The 17362-nt window shown below is 44.2% G+C and overlaps 1 protein-coding gene across 16 annotated transcripts in view; it reads left to right on the forward strand.

Annotated features, from left to right (window-relative positions):
• Positions 1–17362, forward strand: part of gyg2 (glycogenin 2) — a 120065-nt gene that overhangs the window by 25301 nt on the left and 77402 nt on the right. The gene's annotated exons all lie outside the window — the stretch shown is intronic.

A 17362-nucleotide genomic window follows, 5' to 3' on the forward strand; every position in this document is an offset into this window, starting at 1 on the left:
GTTAATTCAACAGCACTTTTCAGCTCTCCTGGGGCACACGACAGTTTTATACAGCTCGAGTGTTATTATTTGAATTGCAGTTGCTGTCGGAATGTAGAAAATGCAATATTCCATTTGTGCTTAGCGAGGTACTAATAACAATCGTGTCATGATGGCCAAGTGATGTCTTATAATGCAAGTTGTACAGTAATTGTCCGAAGCTGCAGTACCAGAATCGGGTTTATTATCAGTGACGTATGTCGTGAAATCTGTGCCAGCAGTGCCGTGCAATACATAAAAATGCTAAAAATTGTAGGAAATAAGATTTATTTTAATTTGGAGATGCAGGATGGTAACAGATCCTTCTAGTTCAATGAGCCCGCACCGCCCAATTATACCCATGTGACCAATTAACCTACAAACTGATTTGTCTTTGGAATGTGGGAGGAAATTGGAGCACCCAGAGGAAACTCAGGAAGCACTTACAGGCGACACGTACAAACAAGCTGGATGAACTCAGCAGGTCGGGCAGCATCCATTGAAATGAGCAGTCAACGTTTCGGGCCGAGACCCTTCGTCAGGACAGAAGAAGGAGGGGGCAGGGGCCCCATAAGGAAGGAGGGAGGAGGGTGGAAAACCAATCGGGGAAGCAGGGAGGGGATAGGCAGGAGAGGTGAAGAAGGAATGTAAGGGGAAAGCACTATGGGTAGTAGAAGAAGGCAGAATCATGAGAGAGGTGGTAGGCAGCTGGAAGAGGAGACGGAGTGAAGGTGGGATGGGGAAGGGAGAGGGAGGGAATTACCCGAAGTTGGAGAATTCGATGTTCATACCAAGGAGCTAGAGACTACAGACGGCACCGGGAATTGAACCCTGGTCACTGGTGTTGTAAAGTGATGTGTTAACTGCTAGGTTACAGTGATGTTCAACATGTATATACAAATAGTGTCAGTGTGTGAGTGTGTCTGTGTGTGTGTGTGTGAGTGAGTGTGTGTGTGTACACAAGCAGTGCGAAAAATATTGAAGTAGTGTTCATGGTTCATTCAGAAATCTGATGGTGGAGGGGAAGAAGCTGTTCCTAAAACAGTGAGTGTGTGTCTTTACACTCCATGACCACCTCCCTGATGGTAACAATGAGAAGAGGGCATGTCCTGGATGGTTGCTGTGGTGATTTTAGTTTATTCTTTCACAGTGTATCAATTCTACTAGTATTTCAAACAACCTTTTCTGTGTCCTGGTTGCAATGCATGCATTTATGCATGGGTTTATTGGATTTTAATTAATTAAACCTCTAAAGAATTGTTGGCTTTTGGCCCACTTCCAGTAACTGGGTGACTTGCTTGAAGTGAGCTTTACAACAGGGAGGCTGGTGAAGTAATGCACTACAAGCTTGCTAATCCACCTCTGTCATCCTCTGCGACTCTCCAGTGGTTGTTGATGGTTGAAATTAGGCAGCCGTATCTGGCATGTGCGAGGGCATCCCAAGTGGTGGTTGACCTTGGCTGTACAGAAGGGCCTCTTGGCTGTTAGAATCGTAGAACACTGTAGCACAGAAACACACCCTTTGGTGCATCTAATCTGTGCTGGACTTGACTCCAGCCCAGTCCCATCTCCCCGTACCTGGACCAGACCCCTCCCATCCATGCACCTATCCAAACTTCCCTTAAATGTTACAAATTAAACTCGCATCTGTCACTTCCACTGGCAGCTTATTCTACAGTCACCCAACTCTCTGAGTGAAGAAGTTCCCCCTCAGATTCCCCTTAAATATTTCACTTTTCAACGTAAATCTGTGACCTCTAGATCTAGTCACACCCAACCTGAGGAAGGAAAAAGCCAGCAAGCTATCATTGCCCCTCAATTACGTATACCTCTGTAAGATCTCCTCTCATTCTCCTAGGCCCCAGGGAGTAAAGCCCTAAGCTATTCAATCTTTCCTTCTAACTCGAGTTTGAAGAGCTCGGCAATATCTTTGTAAATATTCTTTGTCCTCTTTCAGTCTTATTGATATTGTTCCTGTAGATAAGACCATAAGACATAGGAGTGGAAATAGGCCATTTGACCCATTGAGCCTGTTCCACCATTCAAGCATAGCTGATCCTTTTTTTTTCTCTCCTCCTCAGCCCCACGACCCGGCCTGCTCCCCGTAACCTTTGATGCGGTAGCCAATCAAGAACCTATCAATCGCTGCTTTAAATACACCTATTAACCTGGCCTCCACAGCTGCCTGTGGTAACAAATTCCACAAATTCACCACCCTCTACCTAAAGAAATTTCTTTTATTCTTTGTTTTAAATGGATGCCCCTCACTTCTGAGGCCGTGCTCTCTTGTTCTAGACCCCCCCTATCATGAGAAATATGTCCTTTCCACATCTACTCTATCTAGGCCATTCAAAATTCTAAAGATTTCAATGAGATCACCCCCCCCCCCCCATCCTTCTAAATTCCAGTGATTATAGACCCAGAGCTATCAAAGGTTCCTTGTATGATAATATTTTTATTCCTGGAATTATCCTTGTGAGCCTCCTCTGGACCCTCTCCAATGCCAGCACATGAGGAGCACAAAACTGTTCACGGTACTCAAGGTGAGACCTCAACAGTGCCTCATAAACCTCAGCATCACCTCCCTGCTCTTGTTTTCTAGACCACTTGAAATGAATGTTAGTTCTGCAATTGCCTTCCTCACCACTGATTCAACCTACAAGTTAACTTTTAGGGTTCTGCACAAGGACTCCCAAGTTTTGGATTTTCTCCCCATTTAGAAAATGGTCTGCATATTTATTTCTTCTACTAAAGTATATGACCATACATTTTCCAACATTGTATTTCATTTGCCACTTTCTTCCTGTTCTCCTAGTCCTTCTGCAGACTTCCTGTTTCTTCAACACTACCTGCTCCTCCACCAATCTTCATATCACCTGCAAACTTGGCAACAAAGCCATCTATTCTATCATCTATATCCTTGATATACAGCATAAAAGAAACAGTTCGAACACCAACCCCTGCGGAATACCATTAGTCACTGACAGCCAACTAGAAAAGGAGACTTTTATTCCCACTCGCTGCCTCCTGCCACTAGCTCTAACCATGCTAGTGACTTTCCTGTAATACCATGGGCTCTTAATTTGGTAAGCAGCCTCATGTGTGGCACCTTGTCAAAGACCTTCTGAAAGTCCAAATATACAACATCCAGTACATCCCCTTTATTTATCTTACTTGTAATCTCCCCAAAGAATTCCAGCAGTTTCGTCAGGCCAGATTTTCCCTGAAGGAAACCATGCTGACTTTGTCCTATCTTGTCCGATGTCACTAAATACTCCATAACCTCATCCTTAACAATTGACTTCAACATCTTCCCAACCACTGAGGTCAGAATAACTGGTCTATAACTTCCTTTCTGCTGCCTCCCTCCTTTCTTAAAGAGTGGAGTAATGTTGACAGTTTTCCGGTCCTCTGGCACCATGCCAGAGTCCAATAATTTTTGAAAGATCATTGCTAATGCCTCCGCAATCTCTACTGCTACCTCTTTCAGAACCCTAGGGTGCAGTTTATCTGGTCCAGGTTACTTATGTACCCTTGAGTCTTTCAGCTTTTTGAGCATCTTCTCTCTTGTAATAATAACTGCACTCACTTCTCTTTCCTCACACCCTTCAACTTCTGGCACTCTGCTGGTTTCCCCTGTTATTATTTCTCCAGCCTTATTTTCGAGCAGTCCTATATCCATTCTCATCTCTCTTTTATTCTTGACATAAGCTTTTACAATCCACTTTGATATTGTTTGCGAGCTTACTTTCATATTTCATCTTTTCCTTCCTAATGATTCTTTTAGCTGCTTTCTATAGGTTTTTGAAAGCTTCCCAATCCTCTATCTTCCCACTAATTTTTGCTTTGTCGTATGCCCTCTCATTTGCATTTCAAGAAGTCAGATTTGACTTCTCTTGTCAGCCACGGTTGTACTATTTTTCCATTTGGGATCTGACTGCATGCTATTTTTGCTTTTTTACCATCCATCCTATCCTGAGTCCCTTCACTCCAGATCCCATACCCCTGTTATGTTAGTTTAAACCCTCCCCAACAGCTTTAACTAACCTACCTGCAAGAATATTGGTCCCCCTTGGGCTCGTGTGCAACCTGCCCCTTTTGTACAGGTCGTACATCCCCCAGAAGAGATCCCAATGATCCAAGAGCCTGAGGCCCTGCCCCCCTGCACCAGCTTCTCAGCCACACATTTATCTGCCGAATCATCCTGTTTCTTCCCTTACTGATGCATGGCACAGGTAGCAATCCAGAAATTACTATCTTGGAGGTCCTGCTTCTCAGCTTTCTGCCTAGCTCTCTAAATTCCCTCTTCAGGACCTCCTTGCTTTTCCTTCCTATATCATTGGTTCCAGTATGTATCAAGACATCTGGCTGCTTTCCCCCTCCCTCCAAAATGATGTGGATATGATGAGATGTCCCTGACCTTGGCAACTGGGAGGCAACATACCATCCGGGTGTCTCGTTCATGTCCACAGAATCTTCTGTCTGGCCCTCTGATTACTGAATCCCCTATCACTACCGCTCCCCTCTTCTCCCTCTTTCCCTTCTGCACCACGGACCCGTGCTCAGTGCCAGTAACCAGGTCTCCGTGGCATTCGCCTGGTAGGTCATCCCCCACAGCAGTATCCAGAACGGTATACTGTACTTGTTACTGGTGGGATTGGCCACACTGATGCTCTGCGCTATCTGCCATCCATTGTCCTGTTCCTTCTCCTGACAGTCACCCAGCTGCCCACCTCCTGCAACTTTGGGGTGACTGCTTCCCCGCAACTCAGGTCGATGCGCTCCTCGCTCTCCCGTACGGGCCGAAGGTCATCCAGCTGCTGCTCCAGATCCCTGTCGTGGTCCTCCAACGTCCAGGATGAAGAACAAACAACGGCCATTTAAGCTACACAGTAAGAAAGAAGGGAAACTTTGTAGAGACTTACCTGGACAACTTACCCAGAACCAATGCCTCTTCTGAGCTGAACCTTCCTTTGAGCCAAAGCCTGGCACTGCCGCTCTGACCACTGGCCCACTCCCAGCAATGGCTGTTGTGCTTGTCCCTTCTGTACTTTTACTTACTCCTCTCTGCGCCGCCCCCGCTGCTGATCGGGCGGCCGGAATGACACCGTACGCCCGCAAAGCTCTCCTTTTAAACGAGCTGTAGATACATGACCAGAACTGCACATTGTACTCCAAACTGGAACTCAGCAACAACTTCAACATTACATCCCAAGTCCTGTACTCAGTGACCTGCTTTTTGAAGGGCAGTGTGTGACCTTGTCAACCTGCGATGTCACTTTCAAGGAATTAAGGATTTGCATTCGCAGATCCTTCTGTCCTACTGCCCTCCTCAGTGCCCTACCATTTTGATGTGTAAGTCCTACCGAAGTGCAACGTCGTATAGTTGACTGCATGATAGGCAGATATTATCCTTTACTTTTGTGCTTATGCTCTTGAGCAACAATATTTCCAGCAGTTTTATTGGGACAATTTAATCATGTATGTACAGTGCTGTGCAAAAGACTTGGGTACTATGCAAATGCACAGTACTATAGTAATTTTATGTACTGCACTTTGCTGCAAAACAAAATCATGACAAACATGAGTGATGATAAACCTGATTGTGATGTGAGTTTCTATTGTGGACTGAGAGTGGGAATGGAGAGGAGAAGACTTTTACACAGTACTGTATGTGGGAGGGAAGTGTTAGATTGGAGTTGGTTAAAGATCAGAACAGTGTTGTCCTGTACTGTCATGTTCTATGTTTTAAAGGGGGTTGGAGTAGACCTGAGGTCCCCAACCTGGTATCCATGGACCCCTTAGTTAATGGTAAGGCTCCATGGCTTAAAAAGGGTTGAAAACCCCTGGAATAGAGTAAAAGGAGAAATAAAGCCAATGTCTGTATTCCTGCCTGGAATACTTCCATTTAGTTCCAACCAGGAAATGACTGTAGACTCATTTATGGTATCATTTTTGCATGCGTGTAAAGTAGAGACAATTACATCTTCAGTTCGATACTTAAGGAATGCTTGCAAAGACTATTAGGCCAGTTCCTGTGTCTAGCAGGTATTGATTCCTATCCGCTGCTCTGAACACCTGCCAAAAAGTGTTTCACTGCAAGCCATCCGGCACGTTTGAGTCTGCTGATGGGATCCACTTCGTCGTCTCCCTTGGCGATCCTTACATTACAAACTTGCTGACTGAAGCACAGACATCAACGTTGTGCCTCCAGCTTCAGATCTGAAGCTACACCTCCTGTGTTGTGAGCTGGTAAGCATATTGGTGCTTGTCTTTGTCGTACCGCAGTAAGCTGCTGCTTTGGTGTTTCCTTCGGTCAGGCTGCCCCTCTGTATGAGGCTGAGGGTGAGCAATCAAAGTTCAGAATCGGGTTTACTATCACTGAAATGTGTTGTTTTTGCGGCCGGAGTAAATTGCAATGCATAATAATAAAGACTGTGAATTATATTAAGTATGTATAGTGGTGCTGGAGAGTTTGAAACCCTGTAGATTTTTCTCTATTTCTACATAAACATGACATAAAATGTGAGAAGACCATAAGACAGGAGCAGAACTAGGCCCGTCATCCCATTGTGTCCGTTCCACCATTCCATCATGGCTGATCCCCAGGCCTAGTCAACCACATACACCTGCCTTCTCACTATCTCCTTTGATGCCCCGACTGATCAGGAAACTATTACTGTCCACCTTAAATATACCCATGGGCTTGGCCTCCACTGCAGTCTGTGGCAGAGCATTCCACAGATTTGCCACTCTCTTGTCTTAAAAAAAAAATCCTCCTTACCTCTGTTTAAGGGGTCGCCTCTCAATTTTTGAGGCTGTGCCTTTTGGTTCTGGATACTTCCATATAAGAACCATCCTCCCCACAGCCACCCTACCTAGTCCTTTCAACATTTGGTAGGTTTCAATGAGATTCCCCCATGTTCTTCTAAATTCCAGTGAATACAGGCCCAAAGCTGCCAAATGCTTCTCATGTTAACCCCTTCATTCCCAGAATCATCCTTGTGAACCTCTTCTGGACTCTCTCGAATGACACCACATCCTTTCTGAGATATGGGCCCAAAACTGTTAACAATACTCTGTGCAGCTTGATCGGTGTCTTATAAAGGCTCAGCATTAACCCCTTGCTTTTATATTCTGTTCCCCTTGAAATAAATGCCAACATTGTATTTGCCTTCTTTACCACAGACTCAACCTGTAAATTAACCTTCTGGGAATCTAGCACGAGGACTCATCAGTCGCTCTGCACCTGCGATGTTTGAACCTTTTCCACATTTTGATCATAGTCCACACTATTGTTCCTTTTACCAAAATGCAATATCATACATTTCCCAACACTGCATTCCATCTGCCTGTTTTTGGCCCATTCTTCTACATGAGCAGATCTTCACGCAAGTCCTAAAACTAGATCAAGAGAACCCAATTAAATAAATAACACTAAAAGCATTATGCTTGTTCATTTATTTATTGAGAAAAATGATCCAATATTACATGTATTTGTTGGAGAAAGTATACGAACCCTTGCTTTCGGTAACTGGTGTGACCCCCTTGTACAGCAATAACTTCAATCAAACGTTTCCAGTAACTGTTGATCAGTCCTGCACGTCGGCTTGGATGAATTTTAGGCCGTTCCTCCTGAAAAAACTGCTTCAACTCTGAGATGTTGATGGACCTTCCTTACATGAACTGCTTGCTTCAGGTCCTTCCACAACATTTCTATAGGATTGAGGTCAGGATATTGACAAAGCCATTCCAAAACACAAATGTTCCTTTTAAACCATTCTGTTGTTGATTGACTCTTGTCTTCCGAATAATTGACAATTACATTATTCAGCTTTTATTAAACTTCAGGACTGCTATCCTGACATTCTCTTGTGAAAATGTCTTGGTACAATTTTGAATTTATTATTCCCTCAACAATTGCAAGCTGTCCAGGCCCTGAGACAGCAAAGCAGTCCCAAACCATGATGATCCTTCCACCACGGTTCACAGTTGGGATGAAGTTTTGGTGTTGATATGCAGTGCCCTTTTAGCAATGTGCATTTCTGCGAAAAAGTTCAAGTTTTGTTTCATCTGTGCACAGTACATTGCTGCACATCTCACATTTGCAGAAGACCTGGATGTTCTATGATGCTTCTCGGACAATGTTTTTTGGAGAGTAGTGGTTTCCTCCGTGGTGGCCTTTCATGAACTCCATTCTTGTTCAGTGTTTTTCTTATGGTGGACGCATGAACAGAGACTTTAGCAAGCTCTAGAGATTTCTGCAGGTCTTTTGCTGTTACCCTTGGGTTCTTTTTCACCTCCTGCAGCATTGCATGTTATGGTCTCCATCCTCATCCTCATCCTCTCCTCCGCTATTCGAAGGTAGAGCATTCCTATGAAATAGTTCGTAAGCAAGAATGTCGTAAAGTGAAGAAGCAATGACCATTTATTTATATGTGAAAAATTTGTGAGCATTCACAGACCCAAAAAATAACCCACCAAATAACACATAAAACCTAAAATAAAGTAACATATAGTAAAAGCAGGAATGATCTGATAAATACACAGCCTATATAATGTAGAAATACTTTTCTGCAATTATTGCAGCACTCTTGGCAAAAACACACTGCGTAAGTGCTCCTGGCAGAAACACTCTTTCCAGTAACCTTTAAGCTATGAAGCTACTAGGTAACACATAAAAATACACAGCCTAAAAAAAGTAGAAATAATGTATGTGCAGTGTAGTTTCACTTACTGGAATCAGGAAGACAGTGAGCACACTGATGATGGTGTGTTAGGCTGAGTTGGCGGAGATTGGGGTGGTGGGAGGTAGAGGAGACTGGGGTGTCATCTCATTGTCATCTGTTTCCATCAGGGCAGGCAGGTCATCTTCTGTGTCTGCCTGCCTTGATGTCGAAGGTCGAGTTTCGTCGTCTGCTGTGGCTGAAGTGGAAGGCTTGAAAAACGACAGTATGCTTGACTGCTTAGCCTCGTGCATTTTACTATCTGACAGTTCTTTGTAAGCACTCAAACCATCCTGCAAACCTGCCCTAAACCTACGTACCCTTTCAAAATTAAAGTCATACTTTCCTGCAATCATTGCAGTGTTGTCAATCGCAGCGAAAATCTCACGCAATTGCTTCCTGTTCAGTTCCTGGACGACTTCACTTTTGGGTCACTCACTACTGCGTTCGGTTTCAATTGTTATCCTTTCCTCTTCATCAGCTCCTCATCTCTCAGTTCTTGGTCATGGGATGCCAAAACCTCTTCAATATCATCTTCGTCAACTTCCACAAACTCACTACCTCCAACCTGATGGCATGAACATTGACTCCTCTAACTTCTGTTAATGCCCCTCCTTCCCTACCCCATCCCTGACATATTTAGTTGTTTGTTTTTTTTTCTCTCTCTCTCTGTCCATCACTCTGCCTGTTCTCCATCTCTCTCTAGTGTTCCCCTCCCCCTTTCTTTCTCCCTAGGCCTCCTGTCCCATGATCCTTTTCCTTCTCCAGCTCTGTATCACTTTTGCCAATCACCTTTCCAGCTCTTAGCTTCATCCCACCCCCTCCGGTCTTCTCCTATCATTTTGCATTTCCTCTCCCCCTCCTACTTTCAAATCTCTTAGTATCTTTCAGTTAGTCCTGATGAAGGGTCTCGGCCCGAAACGTCGACAGCGCTTCTCCCTATAGATGCTGCTTGGCCTGTTGTGTTCCACCAGCATTTTTGTGTGTGTTGATTGAATTTCCAGCATCTGCAGATTTCCTCGTGTTTATCCTTACTTTGTTCACCACGATTGAAACGCTTAATTATGTCTAGTTTTACGCTAAGTGTAACACCCTTACGCGCTCTTTTAGGCTTTTCCGATACCTTAGAACTCCTCTTGCTAACGGATGAACAAAATAAATTGCCATAAGCACAGATGCTCACAGGCGCGTGTTTATGTGATGCCGGCTAGAATGCAGTTCCGGGGGAGGAGCTCGGCTGCTCGGCGCGCGCAGCTTTTTTCCATAACTGTGAAAACACCTTCTGTTAGCGAAAACAGGTAACTAATGTAGGTCTTTCGTAACGGCGTGGTGTCGAAAAGCGGGGGACACGTGTGTGTGTGTATATAAAATCAGGTAGTTCTGGGCAGCTACGACTGTGTAAAACAAAACTCAGCAAAACACTTGTCTTGTAAATCACATCACCTTAAACCCATTCTTAGGAGTATGTCCCATTAAAACCTGGAAGAACTGTCTCCCCTATCTATGCCTTTTCTGATTTTATATTTTCAGCAAACCTACATTAATACATCTTGGGTAAATGAAATTTACCCTTGCAGAATTCACAGATCACTCCCCAAAAATCTGGGATATGGAATAAAATTCATTGTGTGGCATGTGGCCAAGTGGTTAAGGCGTTGGACTGGCGATCTGAAGGTCGTGAGTTCGAGCCCCAGCAGAAGCAGCGTGTTGTGTCCTTGAGCAAGGCACTTAACCACACATTGCTCCAGTCCACCCAGCTGAAAATGGGTACCAGCAAAACACAGGGGGTTAACCTCGCGATAGACTGACGTCCTATCCGGGGGGGGGGGGGGGGGGGGCGGGAGTCTCGTACTCTCAGTCGCTTCACACCATGGAAACCAGCATAAGCACTGGCCTGATGAGCCTATAAGGCTCGGGACAGACTTTAACTTAACTGGATAAACACATTTGATAGAAAAATGAAGGGCTATTTCTGAAGGAAGGGTTAGGATCTTGGAGTAGTTTATAAGGTTATTGTGGGTGAAATTACAGTGCTGTGGTGTTTTGTGTTCTATGTAGATATGAGTCTCACAGGCTGAGTTCATCTAGAACTGTCCATGAGAAGGTGGTGATGAGCTGTCTTGAATCACAGCCGTCTTTGGGGTGAGGGTATACTGCTGCTGGGGTGGGAATTCTGGGATTTTGACCTGGCAGCAGTGAAGGAATGACAATTTATTTCCATATCAGGATGAAGTATGGCTTAGAAGGCAACGTTCAGACGGCGGTTTTCCCTCTGTTCTGCTGCCCTTGTCCGTCTAGCTGTTCTGCAGATGTACCGTGGAGAGCATCCTAACTGGTCGCATCACTGTCTGGTGTGGAGAGGCCACTGCACAGGATCAGAAAAAGCTGCAGAACTTTCCAAACTCTGCCAGCTCCATCATGGGCACGAGTCTTCCCGAGTTCCCACACTTCAGGAACTGCAGAGATTTAAGGTGGCAGCTCATCACCACCTTCTCAGGAGCAGCTATAGATGAACTACTAAGTGCTCACTCCGCATCAAGTTCATCTTTAAAAGTCAATGCCTCAAAAAAGGCATCTAACATTAAGGACCCTCATCACCCAGGACATGCCCTCTTCTCATTACTACCATCACAGGGAAGTACAGGAGCTGGAAGTCATGCACTCAATATTTTGGGAACAGTTTCTACCCCTCGACTGCCAAGTTTCTGAATGTGCAATGAACTAACCCATGACACAACCTTACCTTTTTTTTTTACATTCTTTGCACTACCTTTTTTTACATGTTTCTAATTGTATTTTATTTTTTTGTATATTGCACTGTACTGTTACTGCGAGCTAACAAATATACCAGTGATATTAAAAGTGATTCTGTTAGGTGGTGCGTTTGGAAGATGTTGTCTAAAGTGTCTTGGTGATTCTCCGAGTGTATCCTGTAGATTGTGCAGTGCTGAATCAGTATTGGAGTGGTAACTTGCATCAGCAGTGTATTCTTATAATGTGGGGCCCCGCACACCCGTTACTGACTTGGCCGCTACTTTGGTACCTTCCCAGTGATGGTGGTCCTCTCTTGTCCTTTCACTCTGACAGCTGCGGCAAGGCGAGGGTTAAGATGGTGAACGTGCGGGCAGTTGACCTGAGCTGAGTGAGGTCCTTGAGAGCTTTGCTCCCAGTTGTACTGCATGGAACCCAAGGATAGCAGGTGTACTGGAACAAATGATGGACTGGAGAATTGCACTTTCCAATTGGCCGATACCTTGGTTTCAATTTGATTTGCAATCGAATTAATCGGGTTCAATATCACTGAATTGAATTGACTTTATTTCTTACATCCTTCACGTACATGAGGAGTAAAAATCTTTATGTTACATCTCTGTCTAAATGTGCAATCATAGTAACTTATAATAAATGGAACAATGTAATATAGAGCACATTCAAATCAGCTTGAGGCTGATGGCCTGGTGGAAGAAGCTGTCCCGGAGCCTGTTGATCCTGGCTTTTATGTTGCGGTACCGCTTCCTAGATGGTACCAGCAGGAATAGATTGTGGTTGGGATGGCTTGGAATTTGTTTTTCACTGCAGTAAAGTGCAATATATAAATACTATCATTTAAAGTAAGAAATAAAAAAATTATAGTGCAAAATAGTGAGATGTTGTTCATGGGTTCACAAACCGTTCAGAAACCTGAGAGTGGAGGAAAGAAGCTGTTCCTAAAAAGTTGAGTGTGTGTCTTCAGGCTCCTGCACCATCTCCTTGATGGTAGTAATGAGAAAAGGGTGTTTCTTGGGTGATGGGGGTCCTTGATGGAGTGGCTGCTTTTGATGAGATTAATTGCCAATGAAGGATTGTATTGTGTGTAGGTCTTGGAGACACAGAGCACTACAAGGCAGAAGCAGGCTCTTGGGCCCATCAACACCATTCTGCCTAGTCCTATTGCCCTGCCCCTGAACCATAGCCCTGCATCCCCCTCCCCTCTGTGCTAATCCAAACTTCTCCAAAGTGTTGAAATCAAACCCACATAGAGTCATAGAAAATTTACTGCACAGAAATGGGTACTTCAGTCCATCTGATTTCATACGAACCATTTAAGCTGCCTATCTGTACTAGGACCATAGCCCTCCATACCCCTACCATCCATGTCCCTAACTGAATTTGTCTTAAACGTTGAAATCAAACTGGCACCCACCATTTCTGGTAGTTTATTCCACACTTGCGCCGCCATCTGAGTGAAGAAGTTCCCCCTCGGGATCCCCTTGAACATTTCCTTTTCACCCTAATGGATGGATTTTGTACTTGTGGTTAATCTCCGTGAATTATATTTGGCAGTGTTTCATTGTTCAATACAAACTTGGCATGAATTTTTGTTTTGTACTGCTCCCGTGAATGTGTAATGTTGGGCTGTGCAAGGGGTCCTGAGTAAGTTAGCCTGGCCGCCATTGGTCAGAATGGTTTTCTCGGAAGGATGAATACGGTCAGGATACAGTCTATTAAAATGATGGGCAAATAACATAATGGGATGATGAGTTTGAGCTTTGTAAAGAGGAGGTAGAATGGGGGTTTAACAGAACTTGTGAAGTCAAGTGTTTTAGATTCGGTGTTTAAAATGTTTGTGTATGTTTACTTTTTAACCATTTCCAAAGAGAGCATGCAACGTGGCATAACAGAGTCAGGATTTTTTTAAATCACTGATGTGTCATGAAACGTGTTTTGTGGCAGCAAGGCACAAAATAGTTACTACAAGTTACAGAAGTAAATGGTGCAGAAGATGAATAATGCAGTTGGGTACATGGACTATTCAGAAATCTAATGGTGGAAGGTATAAAGCTGTTCCTGAATCTTTGAGTGTGCATCTTTGGGTTCCTGTACCTCCTCACTGGTAGTAGTGCGAAAAGGACATGTCACAGACGGTGAGGTTCTTTAATAATGGATGACATCTTCTTGAGGTACGGCCTCTTGAGGATATTCTTGACGGTGAGGAGGGTTGTGCCTGTGAAGGAGCTGGCTGAGTCCACAAACCTGCTCGGCTCTTTCAATCCTGTGCATAATGTTCGTGTGGAAAGGAAGGCCTCCCTCTGTGAAAAGATCATAAATTTTACAAATTAATAGACACACCATGCTATAATTGTTTTCTTGGTTTTTGAGAGTAATCATCATAGAATGGGATTCATGGCCATCTGGTGAACATGTTTAAAGAATACTTTTGCAGTCATCTCCCCCCCCCCCCCACTGTTACTAAAGTCGGGCAAAAGGTGAGGTTTCTTCTAAGGAGCTTGAGTTTTGTGCTGGGGCAGTGTTCCTATATGGCCCTGAGACCTGGAGAATGAGGAGCACTCCACAGAAATTGCAGGCTTTCATCAACCAGAGCCTGAGAGAGATCCTAAACATCAGGTGAACTGACAAACTAACCAACCAGACACTGTGGGGGGTGGGGGGAAACACCGACAAAGAATCCCCAGAGATACAAATACACAAACGGAATTGGAGGCGGATTGGTCACAACTTGAGGAAGCCCAACCAGCAACGTCACCAGGCATGCACTAAAAATGAAATCCCCCAAGGAAAGAGGAAAAAGCAATGTCCAAAGAACACACAGAGGAGAGACGTCAAGGCTGAAATTAGACAATGGGATCGCTCTTTGTCTACCTTCAAGAAACTGGCTCAGAACAGAGAGCAATGGAGATGGGAGGCCATCAATGGGAGGTCATCCACTGAGAGCTAAACGTCCACTGAGAAGTGGTTTTATATAATTACACCCTCTGAACTGTTAGCCTTCTATTTAAACCTGAGCTGCAGAGTTTGTGCTCATCAAGCCGAAGGAAATGCCTAGCTTTAGTGTATTGTGAGATTGACTACCCTATGAGATTTATTTGTCACATGTACATCAAAACATACAGTGAAATGTGGTGTTCTACATCAAGAACCAACAGAGTCCAAGGATTGTGCTGGGGAAGCTCACATCATGTACCCATGAGTACATTTCTGATTATGTGGGACAAACCCATGTGGTCACAGAGAGAATGTAGAAACACCTTATAGAACGGGGATTTCCAATTTGGGATCCATATACCTCTCAGTTAATGGTAGGTCCATGGCATTAGAAATAAAAGGTGAGGAACCCCTGTTATAGACAGTGGTGGGTTCTGAACTCCAGCCAAAGATTGTTAGCACTGTAAACCAATTGCACTACCTACTACCCAACTGTGATGCCTGTGTGATTACATAGGTTTTAACTAACTTGATGCAATACCACTAAATCATTCATTCCTTGTCTTGTGTTAAAATGTTGTTTTGTTTTTTACCTATGATTTGCAGTCATCTATTTTGTGACCTGTCTGAAATTGTAGATTCGGATTTCAAATTGATTTTAATTAACATTCAACCTTGCATGGATACAGCCGAGCAAAACGAGTGTTCCTCTGGGGCCAAGGTGAAAATTCAAAATAGCAAGGGAGGAGGGGGAAAAGTCATACCAAAAAAAACACGTATAGTCCAAGACACTGAGCGACAAGTCCCGCAAGTTGATGGCACAGTCCCCTGGCAGTGTACAGACACAGACACAGACACAGACACAGACACAGACACAGACAGACACACACACAGACAGACACACACACACACACACACACACACACACACACACACACACACACACACACACACACACACACACACACACACACACAATCCAGCCTGTCATTCCACCGATTGAACACTGGAGGGCAACAATGGGCGAGGCCAGCCCCCCAACCGCTCTTCAAATAAAAGGTGATTTAGATATTTTTTCGCACAAGAACCAGGGAGTCCATAATGTACTGTAATCTGCCATAGAAACATAGGAACACTACAGCACAATACAGGCCCTTCAGCCTACAATGCTGTGCTGAATATGTACTCACTTTTGAAATTACCCATAGCCTCTGTTTTTCCGTGCCTTCATTAGAATATTTGTTTCCAGTGATAGATTTGTATGATACACCCTCAGACATGACTTCAGAACATCCTAATGGAAAGAGGGATGGCTTTGTTGACACTAAGCCATTTTGTGCTTCGCTGAGCATTCCACAAGTGTGATAACTATATTGCACTTCATGCAGCTTAATGGGTGATTAGCTGTTTCAAAGGCTTCAAGAGTTGTTATCGCTTGAACATTGTCAGTGCCTAATAATATCCCATTGAATATCTGTAATGTCATCCTGACAGAAGTGATTTTTATAACTTAATTTATTTTTTTCCTCTCTATTTATTGTTCTTGTGTTGTCAATTTGATTATTTTAAGAAAAATTGGTATTAAATGTTTTCCATCAGTCATTTAAAAATAGCAATTTTTCCTTTCTGCTTCAAATGGCAACTGGTCCAGTGCCAAGCTAGACTGAAGTGCGTTTCTGCTGTTTCTATGGTTGTTTGCCCGGTTTGGAAACAAGGTGAGACAAGGCGATTTCTTGTGTGTGGTACTCTCCAGAGTTGTAGCTAGGGTAACTCTCCAAGCTCCTCGTCTCTAAGTGTCTTTCTCTCTGCCCAACACATTGCCAAGGGACAGGTTGTGCATGGCTGCAATTATGTTAGGCTGGCTGGTTTCAGTGTGTGGTCTTGGAGTCACAGTGGTTATGCTAGTTTTAATATGTCTGGCTAAGATGGGCCTGAGCTGTGGCCTCTGTCAAGGTCATTGATCTGACTTAATTGTTTTAAAAGTTCAAAGTGTGTTCATTATCAATGTATACTATATACGACTTTGGGAATCTTCTGACAAGCAGCAACAAAACCAAGAAACCCAATAGGATCCACTTTTAAAAGAAAATGAAACAGCCAACGTACAGAGAAAAAATTGTGCAAACTATCAAAATAAGCAAATAGCATTCAGGACTGAAGTTGATGAAGGTGAGTCCATGGCCACAAAGCCAGCCATCACCTAGGAGCCTGTTAGTTGCAGGCCACAGCCTCCGCTCAGCGCAGAGATGGGTAAAACTTACAAGGATGGTTTTGAGGCTGGAGGGGTGTTGGGGGTCAGCTTAGGGTTTATGGACAGGGATGTGTGGGAGTTGGAGGACAGGCCATGAGTGTGCATCCAGTTGTCGTTTTATTGGGTACAGGAGGCACCTTCACAACTGTTTTTCTGCACTGGCCTGAAATGCTGTCCATGGGTCAAGTATAATATGGTGCAGGATATTGGGTAAATTCCCTGGCATAAGTCTTGAGGCATTGGCATGAGAAGGTAAATATTAGCTCTGTTTTAAACTCGAAGTACATTTATTATCGAAGTACGTGTGCAGTGTGCAACCCAGGGATTCGTTTGAGATTTGTTGCGTGCATCGAGCCATACGGTGAAATGCGTAGTTAGTGTGAAGGACGTGCTGGAGGTAGCCCGCGAGTGTCGGCATGCTTCTGGTGCCAACGCTGCATGCCCAAAACTTGCTAACCCTGACTCGCACGTCTTGGAATGTGGGAGGAAGCCGGAGCATTCGGAGAAAACCTACACGATCCCGGGGAGAATGTACAAACTCCTCACAGATAGCGGTGGGAGTTGATCCCTGATCTGATGCTGCAAAGCGTAATGCTAACTTGTCGCCCCACATTGAGGCACTGACCAACAAAAGCTGATGAAGTGTAGGAGGCAAGTACTGATG

This window comes from Hemitrygon akajei, chromosome 4 (genome assembly GCF_048418815.1).
Source record: "Hemitrygon akajei chromosome 4, sHemAka1.3, whole genome shotgun sequence".
NCBI lineage: Eukaryota > Metazoa > Chordata > Chondrichthyes > Myliobatiformes > Dasyatidae > Hemitrygon > Hemitrygon akajei.